Raw genomic sequence first — 11807 nt, forward strand, 5'->3', positions numbered from 1 at the left:
ATTTCCATTGAATGTCTCTTTCATTTAAGTGTCTTCGGCTTTAAATACAACTAATGTGTCAAACATGTTAGAAAATAACTGTCAATTTACACATTCAGCAAACTGAGCAACACTCATTTGGAGTCATGTTTATGACTACCTTAATAACATAACTCCAATACTGAGTGTATCTCTGTCTTCACAGAAAAATCACAGAAAACAGATGCCTGCTGCAGTGTCAGGATGTGCGGTTTTTCTTGTTTTTGTCCATTCCCATCCCTTTTTCCCTCTTTGTGTGTGTGTGTGTGTGTGTGTGTGTGTGTGTGTGTGTGTGTGTGTGTGTGAGCCAATCCAGAGCAAAGTGGGGTATTCCTACCTGCAGTTCCTCTACCTGCACACCCACTGAGAGTTTTCTGCAATAAACTCCTCCCTTGGGGCTGCCCTTTATAAGACTGGCTTTTCCTCACCTTTGTCGCCAAATTGTCTCTGCAACTTATGGTAGTATGATGGAATCCTTTTTCAACTTTCCTAGAGACTTTGGCTATTTTTGTGTCCTGCACCGCTGCTGCTCAGTTATAAGCCTGTATTCTCCTGAGACTCACCTGTTGGAAATCCCACCTGTCACCCGCTATCTTGGATCATCAGCCTTAAAAGTCTTTTGTTAGCTGTCTGGCCAAGCCTTAGCTTGTTTTGTGAAAATACCAGAAATTATTTCAGTAAAGACTATTTTGTGACTTTCAATGTGGTCTGGACTGTCCTGTTCTTTGGGGTCCAAGTTCTAAACCATAACATGCCGTGCTGAGACTGAAATAAACATAGCACTGTGCCCTGCAAAAACCAAAACAGTGAGCTAAAACAGGCTGATTTCAGGCTGGGGAGCTGCAGAGTTGGTCACAGTTATCTGTGGGTGTATGTATATATACCACCATTAGATTTGTTGTTGGAGCAAAGTTTTATTTTTCAGTCTCTTTATTATGATACAAAGAGAAAATACAGGAAATATGAACAGAAAATTTGAATTTTCATAACAAAACTACAGGCAAAGATCAGCGTTCAGTGTGACCTCCCTTGACAGTGAGCACATCTTGAACTCTTGGGGAGACTGTCGTGAAGTTTTCTAAAGTAATCTTCTGGTATCCTATGTCAGGCTTCTTTTCAGCACTTCCCAGGTCTCTTCAGGGTTAGGCTCTCTTTTATTTCTTTCTCTGTGCAGGTGATCCCATACTGCCTCTATAATATTCAGGGCTGGACTCTGAGGAAGCCAGTCCATGAGTGTCAGTGTTTAATCAGCTGTTTTTCTCTCCAAATATGAAAAATAAATCCACTCCCAATGAGTCACTTTGCAGAAGGAATGGCATCATGAATTAAAACCTGTCTGCACTTTTCAGCGTTCATGATCCCATCAATATCAATATCGTCAACACCACTGGCAGAAATGCAGTCCCAGACCAGGACAGACCCTCCACCATGTTTCACTGAAGGCAGCAAGCACTGTCTTCCATGTCTATCCAACCTTTCTTCTCACATATTGTCGACAACTGGACCCAAAAATTTCACATTTGGATTCATCATCCCATAGTACTCTTTTCCACTGATTTTCATTCCAGTCTTTGCGAGCTTTAGCATATCTTAGCCTTGTCACTCTGTTCCCTTTCCAAAAAAAATGGTTTCTTGGCTGCTACCCTTCCACAAAACCATTCTAGATCAATCTTCTTCAGACTGTAGAAGGGTCAACTTGGCATCCTGATGAAACTTTGAGATGCTGAGCCAGGTCCTTGCTGGAATTCTTCCAGTCTCTCAAAGAAGAAACTCTAAGAAACTTCTTATTGAATTTTGAAAGTTTTCTTGGTCTTCCTTTCCTTTTTTTGATCTGATCTTCTGATTCATTCCTCACTCGCTCCTTTATACCTATGCACAGTTTTGTGTACACTTTTGTAAAGTATTACCACAGCATCAGTAGATATGGGTAAGGTGGCTCAGTGTTGTATTTTGGTCTGAGTGTTTTCTCAGCCCATATGTGGTATAGTGTCAACCTTCAACAAATTGTATCAGCTGTACTTTGTGCTTTTGCTGTACATGACAGGTTTGTCCTGTTTTAGTTTTGGTTGCAGTAGTCTTTGGCTAGTCTGATGTTGAGACATGTTGTGTCTCTTTGCCTCTCCTTCAACCTGCCCCTCCCTGTCTGCATCCTCTCATGCAGTCAGATGTCTCATCATCAGCCTGTCTTACCTGCCTTCTACTCAGATTAGATGGAGCAGTGCAGGGAAGTGAAGCTGACAGCCAGAGTGAGGAGGATGAGATGAAAAGGAGAAAGGAGAGCAGAGGGTTGCCAACTACAAAACCCTTCCATCTCCTTCGCTCCAGTCTCTCACCTTCACAACCCCCACCCCTGCTGATGTCTTTGGTCTCCTGCCTGGCTTTCCTGATGGGAAGCCTTTTCGGTTTTGACATTCTGGACGTCGGAGTGAAGGAATACAACGCCAAACCTCTTGGTAAAAATTGCAGTCTGTCATTTGTAAGTTATTGTTTTAAAGCAACTGATGTTCCTTTAAGAATAGAAACAAGTAAAAGTGCAAGGGAGCACTTGGTTTTGATTGTAGAAAGAAGAGGTGAGTGTAGTGGTCAACAAAATGGTTGTAAATGTGTTTAATATGTAGGCACCCAAAGTTCCCTGTCTACACGTCAAAAATATAATATTACATTCATTCATTCCAAATGAATTTCCCATCTTTTGAACACATACTTGGCTTGGGTCATACCCCATAGCTGCTCATATGGAACTTACAATACAAGTGCGATATATACCCTTAACATTACGACAGATGGGGGGGGGGAGCGGGTGTAGATGACTTTATGAGAGGGGCTTTATCATTTCCTTTACAGCCCTCCATCTGTTTCTATTGTTTTAACAGGGCTCTGATTCCCTCATGCTCCTGGAGGCTGACAAACTGCAAAAAGCTGCCAATTAGCAGAATCAGGCTACATTCAGCAGATAGGAGACTGGTAAGAAGAGACGCTTCTACTGCAAGCCTCAGAACATGTTAATATGAATGAGGTGAATCCTAAAGCAATCTATCAGAAATTAATTCACTCACCAACAAAACATTTTTACAGTATATATATACATTATATTATGACAATGTTTTCCTCAACTTATCCTGATATTGGGCATGTAGTCATGACTTTCCTGCATATTATTAGGTATAAGTGGCAAAAATACTTGTTTGAGTAACATCAGAAATTCATTGGATTAAAATTATTTTCAAGTAGGCTTCATGAAAAATATAGGAAGTGAGAAAACAGCATTTTGTTGTTTGCTTTTTGATTCATTTATATCATTCATCACAGGAATCTAAATACCCAAGGGCAAAATAACAAATGCTCATTGTGAAATTACAGGCCTTGATCAATCCTTTTAGTTATTTTTAATAACTTCTCAATTTAACACGGTTCAACTCATCATGCCATTACTTTACCTTATAAGAATAAGAAAGGTTGGACAACTCACTAGGTTTGACTTAATGAGCAGAGATGCCACAATTTACAACTGTCTGAAAGAACAAAATTTGTTAAGAAAATAAATATTAACTCTCAGGAGGTAGTAATGAAGAAATAAAGTGTAAACAGCCACAGCAAGACGCTGTATTTCAGTGAGTTCACAGAAGCGGTTGTGGGTTTATTGGGAAAATGGTGGAAGATGCTGTATAACACCAACAGCCACCATCAGAACTTTTCCCAACCAGAAGCCGTGGGTGGATAAAACTGTCCACGAAGTGCTATGGAGCTGCACAACAACCGCCTACATCTCGGGACTCGCCGCCGGTAACATGACGTCATACAGGGCAGCCACCTATGCTGTCCGAGGGACAGTGAAGGAGGCTAAATGCCGCTACGCTGCAAGACAGGAGCTGCAGATGAAGGGGAGCAACTTCAGGGCGCTGTGGCAGGGAAGGCCAGGCAGCATCTGTTCCATCTCAGAGACCTCAGGCTCCCCCTCAAGGTGCTCAGGAACTTTTACACCTGCACCACTGAGAGCATCTTGAGTGGGAGCATCACCACATGGATGGGCAGCTGCACAAAGCAGGACCTCTCAGCCCTTAGGAGGAACAGAGCAGAACAACTCTACCCGACCTGCAGGACATTTACATCAAACGATGCAGGTCGAGAGCTGAGAAGATCCTCAGGCAGCCCCATCACCCCGGACACTCACTCTTCTCCCTGTTGCCATCAGGCTGGTGGTTCCGCTGCCTGAGAACCAACACTGAGAGGATGAGGAAAAGCTTCTTCCCCCAGGCCATCCAGGTTTTTCCATTTTGGACCATATGAAAGTTGAAGAACCCCGGTAGAATTATAAAGTCCACAGGTGGAACCCTTTCCAGGACACCACCCAGAGACTTCAAGAAGCCTGAATACTCTTACTGAAGACCACCTTACAATCTCTGGCCCATCTACAAATAATTGCTGATAAAAAATAGATTCCTGTGTGAGGCATGCATGTTCTCCTTGTATCTGTGTGGGTTTTCTCCAGGTGCTCCAGTTTTATACAACAAGCCAAAGATATGCAGCTCAGGTTAACTGGCAATTCTAAAATTCTAAATTCTAAAAAAGGTATGAATGTAAGCATGAACGGTTGTCTGTCTTTATGTGTCATTCCTGTGACTGACTATAAGCCTCTCCAGAGCGTACCCTGCCTCTTGCCCACTGACAGCTGGGATATAATTGTAAGGAAACATGCCTATATGGGTAGAAGCAATTCAACCTACCAGCCAAATGAAAGAAAAAACAAACAAGCACACCGGCCATCAGATAACCAGGTAAGAAAATATCCTATCCTATCCTGCCATCTAATCATAAAAACGTATCTAGACATTTAAGGCAGTCAAACAGACAGGTGAGAAAGAAAATAGTGGAAAATAAAAAATGAAACAAGGCCTTGAGACACCAGGGAATGTAAATAAATATACATAAATTGTGGCCATCAAGCAGACAGATGAGAAAAAAAGAAAGGCAGCAAGAAAGAAAGGTGGGTGAACAGGCATTCAGGCGATCAGATGGATGGTCAGACTGCAGAAATATTGGTATTGATTTCCTCTCTTTGATCCACCCTGTAAACCACATCAAAGCTTCAGCCCTAGCCTGAGAGACAGGAACAGAAACGCAATATTTGCTTGGCCCCTTTCTCTTTCATTTTTTTCCCACCCCTTTCCCCCTCCCCCTACCCTAAACCCTCTAAATTCCTCCATGACAACTCTCAGCATGTCATTGCATCAGCCTATTTCTGGATCTTGTCTGCCAGGAAATACATGTAGATAAAGAGAGGGAAAATGCTGCTGTGAGCCAATTAAAGTCCAACACTATCCTCTGTATGAGCTTTTAGAGCTGGGTCCTGTGTGTAATCTTGTGGTGTGGTGATCTTGCACTGCACTTCCGCCATTTGTTTTTCTATCATATATTATGTATAGTAGTGTGAACGCTCTTTTGCTGCAGGTCTTTTTAATGGTTACATCAAATGAAAAGTTCTTGAACATCAATTAAGGGATCTCTCATGGATATGTTTATCCATCTTATGACGTTTTTAAAAAATACAGCCAAGAAGACTCTCTTCATATTTACTGTATTTTATCTGCCTCCAACTCAGCGGACTGAGGAACACAATGTAGACTCACTGTTCCAACGAACCATTTGTGATGGTCTAGGTTCCCTTTAAGACTTTTTAGCCCACCTGTGAAGTAGGTCTCTGCCTTACACATGGTCCACCTGGCTATTAATAACATGCAAATGTCTTGATCATTCATTTTGCATGTTATCAAAATGCATTTTTGCACTTTTATTCTCCCAAGTCTTTTGGCTTGTCATTTTTTTGTGCATGTGACTGTCACAGAGGATTAAATGTTGCGGGATGTAGGGTGAAGAGAAAGAAAGTCCATATATGGAGGAGGATGGGTCCAACAAATGCAAGACTTTCATCAAGGAGACCCGTGTTTGTCCTTTATGACACCGATGACAATAAAGGTCATGTATAGAAAGTCATTTGACACCATTTTGCATATCATGTGGAAACACCATTCAATGACACACAAAAGGTTAGAAATGCAATGCAAAGTTTTCTTGAAAGTAGTGTTCTATTTATATGCCATGCCATGAGATCACATTGACATGACATATATTGCTCTACTTATCATATTTTGGTTTATTCTTTAAATTTAGAGAGATAGACCAGACCAAAATATAGTCTAGGTACATTTGTCCTGTAATGCCTTGGGCCTCCCATCCAACTGTCACCTCTCTCTGATGACCTATGATTTGGTCCACTCTGACATGACTTTTATTGTGAATATTTTAAATACTTTATAATATCCTTATGTATGACAAGATTTAGTGCTTTGATTCAGACTGAGTCGGTTGAACAAGTAGTCGTGCAGTTTAGTATGAGTCATAGCTATCAGAGAGTACTAAACGTGACATTCGTTTAAGAAGATGTTGCAAATCTTCCTTTACCCAAATGCAAAAACCATAACCTGAATAAAGACAGGCCATACAGCAAGTACACATGAATGTCAATGTCTTATCTTCTTCCTGTTGTAAGAAGGCATGTATTTTGTCAAACGCCTCTGGCTAAGATTTTGAAAGCACAATCATTAGTGTGTGACAACTGAGAGCTGTGACGACTTGCCGTAAATTCTCTTGAATGCCAGCAGAAAGTTAGTGAGTCTGGCCAGCTTCGTCATTTCACTTCATTAGTTGCTCCCTGCATTCATGACAATAGAATCAACATGATCCTCCTGTGGGGTGCAACTAATTAGCTCATGTTGCTGCCAGCGTTTCTTTACGCCTTTTAGAATTACAAGGTTGTCAATTAGAGGCAGGCAGAACAGCAAGTTGAATAGCAAAAATGTCACTATTTCTAATTTCTAATTCAGTTAGTAAGTCTGGACAGGGGAAAAGTGAGGGAATTCAGTGTTGTGCCCTTGAGCAAGGCATTTAGCAAGTGTAGTTTATTATGTTGAAAAGTGGGGCCATGACTATCCTTACCCTCCTTTACATACATGTGGCATATTTATGGAAATTCAAGTCAGCTGAAGTAGTTCATAGCAGCATCCATCAGCTTTCTGAAGTCATGTCACCTATTTTCTCCAGCCATGACCAAAGTACCTGATGCTCAAGGATATCCAGGAAAAGTAAGTCACTCGTGAAACTTGGCTGGAAGAGCTACAGATTTTAAGCAGAAAAGCTAAGGCAGTGGAAGGAACAATAAGGTTCACTGATCCATCCTAACTTCTCTTGGGATTGCTAATTTACAGTATGTTCTTGTTGTCCCATTCCGAGGTCATAGCCTCTCATTCTTCAGTTCTGCAAATCTGGACAGACAATTAATTGCAGATTTATGCAAGAAAGCCTGCATTACAGTCTTGAGTTGTGGTCATAAAAGTGATGAGGAATTATCAACTTGAACTTAACGGAAGTTCACTACTCTAATATACATATATAATACATGCTGCTAAATTACCATGTACTTTATATGTGTATTAAATACTTAATCTCCTCTTTAAAGGCTTAATAAACCTAAAACAAAATAATTAACTCAAATAATAAACACTAATTATGACTATAACACACTATCTGTTGAATATACACTGTTAAATGATGTTAATACGCTATCTTATACAGTGTGATCCACTTCATGAATAATTACAGTAAATCATCATTGCTAGCAAACATTGCATGCAACAGTTAAAATCATGATATTCCAGAAAGGTAAAAACAGCTGTGACTGAGCTGTGACACCCCAGGCTGGAATAAGGATCTGGCTCTGGATCTGGTGCTTCTTCACAAAATGCCCCCTGGCCCAAAGTGTAAACTGCCTGTATGCAGTCAACCTATACTGATGAAACAGAAATGTATTGGTTAGATTTAGTATAACAAGTTTTGGGTAAGTTACATTTTAAAACACAATGCATTCCATATGATGGCATATGGCATTACGGAACCTTTGTCACTTGATACAATTAAACATATTTGTTAAGATGTTATGTTTAACTGACCCCAAAGTAGAAGATACTTGACCACTGGGACTGAATTTGAATAAAGGCTGAGTAATTTCTAGAGTTAATACCAAATTTGCATTGAAAACAAACAAAGAAATAAAAAGACACATGGTTTCCAACAACTCTGCTGGAGAGCAGGTGAGTGTAGGTGGTCTTGGAGATCCCAGTAGCTGATCCAAAAGAGCCGTGAACAGGTAAGTCTTCCTAACTGGTGAACCAGGAGCAACCAGGGCGAGTAGTCAACCTGAACATACAAAAATATCAAAAATTAGGCCAATGGATAACACACAAGAAGCAAGATCTGAGAGAGTTTGGTCTTAAGTAAAGTAGGTACCATACTGAAGACAGTACAATCTGACAAAGATGGAATGGTAGAGTTGGACTTTATATCTTTATATCTAAATCATATTAGTGACCCGAAATATTACTTCAAAAGCGCTGTATCACTCAAAAGTTATTGAGGAAGAACCCAATTGGTTATCTGGATTTCCAACATCAAATTGTCCGCACCAGGGTGTGATGTTGGTTTCATAACGTGCTGCACAATGTGATGTAGACAAACTATACGCATAGAAAGCATTCATGTAGCATCATATTGTCATGTTAGACCTCTCAGACATTGCATCACAGTGGATCTTCCACCAGAAGCACATAACCATGTTGGCTGTGTGAATCAGGCAGCAGACAACTAATGTCAGATGTGGTCATTTTCGGTGTCGGTCAGACAACTATATATAAAATAGAATACTTAAAATAAAATAAAGTCTGTATTTCTTTACTTACTGTTTTATTACTGTACCTGCTCAAAATATGAGTATTCATATTCAGTGTTCTTGTTCATGTTTATGGTAAGAGAAGGTAAAATTTTAAAATACCACAATTTGATTACCTTTTTGTAAAACTTTTATTTTTACATTGAATAAAAGACAAACACTATGTGGACAAAGTATTGGGACACCTGACCATTACACCAACAGGGAGTTTAATGACATTGCACTCTAAAGATACAGTACAGCATTTGTGAGGTCAGGCACTGATGTTGGATAAAAAGGTCTGGCTCGCTGTCTCCATTCCAGTTCATCCTAAAAGTGTTGGATGGGGTTGAGGTCAGGGTTCTGTGTGGGCCAGTCAAGTTCTTCCACACCAAACTGATTCAAACATGTTTGTGTGCACTGGGGCACATGCTGGAACAGAAAAGGCCCTTCACCAAACTGTTGCCACAGAATTGGAAGCATAGCATTAAAATTTCCCTTCACTGGAAGTAAGGGGTCTAGCCCACTGAAAAATCTCAGTACCTTTGTCTATATAGTGTACATAAAAGACAGAGATATTCCACAGAACTCTCTACCTACTGGGTCAGTTAGCTATGCCAACAAAGTAAGAGCAAGAGAAATCCACACAATATGTAATGCCAGATTGGCAAAAGCTCATCAGATTTTTCATGACAACATAGACTTTAAATTTGGTTTGAATCCCGGTCTGGGCCCTTCTATGTGGAGTTTGCATGTTCTCCCTGTGCCTGCGTGGGTTTTCTCCGGGTACTCCGGCTTCCTCCCACAATACCAAAAACATGCACATTAGGTTGATTGGCTACTCTACATTGCACCTAGGTGTGAGTGTGAGAGTGTGTGGTTGTTTGTCTTTGTGTGTTGGCCCTGTGATTGACTGGCGACCAGTCCAGGGTGAACCCCGCCTCTCGCCCGTAGTCAGCTGGGATAGGCTCCAGCTCCCCCGCGACCCTGACGGATAAGAGGTATAGAAAATGGATGGATGGTCATTTTCCTTTATTATTGTACTTGTACCATAGGTAAGTAGGCTTCATAGTTAAATGATTTATTTTTCTCTGTTTTTCATTTGGGAGTCTGCCTCAGGTGTTTAATTCTGAAAATATCCATACTGTGTGGCTGCACACCTGACTATTTTAAGGGGAGCAGAGCAGAAAGCTGCTATTGTGATTCTAACATTGCACCTGGTAAAATCGCAAGTGTAGAATAGCTGTTATGACACTGTATCCCTGAGAACCATTCAACCCAGTCAGTTGTTTGCCTTTGACTTCCAGATTCATACAAATATACAATATATTTGAAATTAAATTTGCTACTTGTCTATATGTCTACTTTTACACACTTAACCCAAGCTTCAAAGTCTTCAGTCTCACTCTTGCTGTTCATACCTAAAATTTGAGACTGGACCATTAATGTAGTGCTACAAATAAATACTTGAGTGACTGGTGCTGGTGGTGTTACTACAGGTTAATCCATGACTCGACAAACAAGCCTACATTATCCGTAGGTGTGAGTATGTATGATTGTCTGTCTTTGTGTGTCGGCCCTGCGATTGGCTGGCGACCAGTCCAGGGTGTACCCCACCCCTCACCCGTTGTTAGCTAGGATAGGCTCCACACTCCCTGCAACCCTGACAGATAAAGCAGTATAGAAAATGGAATGATGGGTGATAAATAAAGATTTAAATAAAGATTCTGAGCCACTCTCTTTTTTGGGATAGAGCTCTTCCTGCATAAACTGTTAATAATGCTCACTTCAAGCAGGGGCTTTGGTAACAGGCCCCCTAACCTTTGAGCCCCAGAGCACATGCCGCTCAGTTTCAGAACATGCATCCTTACGTGATAGCAGTTACAAGCTGCTGAGAAAAAGTTAAAACAACACAACTCTTTCGTTGTGATGTTTAGTGACTCTCTTAACAGCATCTATCTATCCATCCGTTTAACAGTGTTGTGATTGACTGTGTCCTGGGAGTGCTGAAGAGGTTACATTGAGGCATGGTGCTGGCAAAGAGCTTCGGTGCCCTCTAGTTGTCACAGTAAGATAATGCAGTCTTCAGTGTATGTCAGTGTAGCTTACCAGCCATTTTATCAGGTGTTCACTAGAGAGCAGTATTGCACAAAATAACAATTTCTGTTGTTTTACCAACACATCCTGTGAAATGTATTTGTATTATAATGTGTGTGTGTGTGTGTGTGTGTGTGTGTGTGTGGATGCATATTCCTGTAGTGGGGAAAAAATCTGTTTACACAGTCACATTTTGAGAACCCTCCTTACTTATGGGGACAAAACACAAGTCCCCACAATGTAAATCATTAAATTTTAGGGTGAAGACTTGCCTTAAGATTAGACTGAAGTTAGGGTTAGGATAGGATTAGTTTAATGCTTATTGTTATGGTTAGGTGGTGGTTAAGCCACCCATGAATGTAAGTCAATGTAATGTCCCCAAAAGTGATAGGGCTAGGCTCCTACAGTCAAGGGAAATCTCAGTACTTGCATACCGAGACATTTTGGACAATGCTATTCTTCCACCTTTGTGGCAACAGTGTAGGGAATGTCTTTTCCCTCTCGGCATCTTTAGTGGTATATTGACTACCCTTTTAGACTGTGTTATTTGGTAATGAGATGACCCTTTCAGTGACGTTTGTACAAAGAATTATCAATAGTCATGGCAAATCTGGTTCCGTGTACAGACTGTAGTCCCTCCAGATCACTAAATATACTGAAGTAACTTCAGTTCTTTGAGTCACTTGAGTCAGTATCACCAAGAACCTATCGGGGAACCTCAACTCCAAGTCCTCTTGGGTCTTGCAAGTCCGAGTCCACGCAATTAAGGGTGCAGACAATATCCCCATCACTATAAAATACATAACACTTCCAACTAAAGATTAGAGTAAAACATAGTACTATAGAATGCAGTGGCAGGCCGTCAGGGTCAGCAAGGCCTTCTCTGCTGGCCTAAACACTATCAAAAGCACTGACCTACATTTACAACCTAAAT

At 40.8% G+C, this 11807-nt stretch overlaps 1 long non-coding RNA gene across 1 annotated transcript; it reads right to left on the minus strand.

Annotated features, from left to right (window-relative positions):
• Positions 1-7713: 7713 nt before the first annotated feature.
• On the minus strand, positions 7714-8413 carry LOC124069604. The gene is made up of 3 exons (XR_006845073.1): positions 8359-8413; positions 8022-8268; positions 7714-7856 (listed from the first exon to the last, which is right to left on the minus strand). It is a non-coding gene; the product is annotated as an uncharacterized LOC124069604 (long non-coding RNA).
• Between the last annotated feature and the right edge of the window lie 3394 nt (positions 8414-11807).

The sequence above is a fragment of the Scatophagus argus genome, chromosome 13, assembly GCF_020382885.2.
Source record: "Scatophagus argus isolate fScaArg1 chromosome 13, fScaArg1.pri, whole genome shotgun sequence".
Classification (NCBI taxonomy): Eukaryota; Metazoa; Chordata; class Actinopteri; family Scatophagidae; genus Scatophagus; species Scatophagus argus.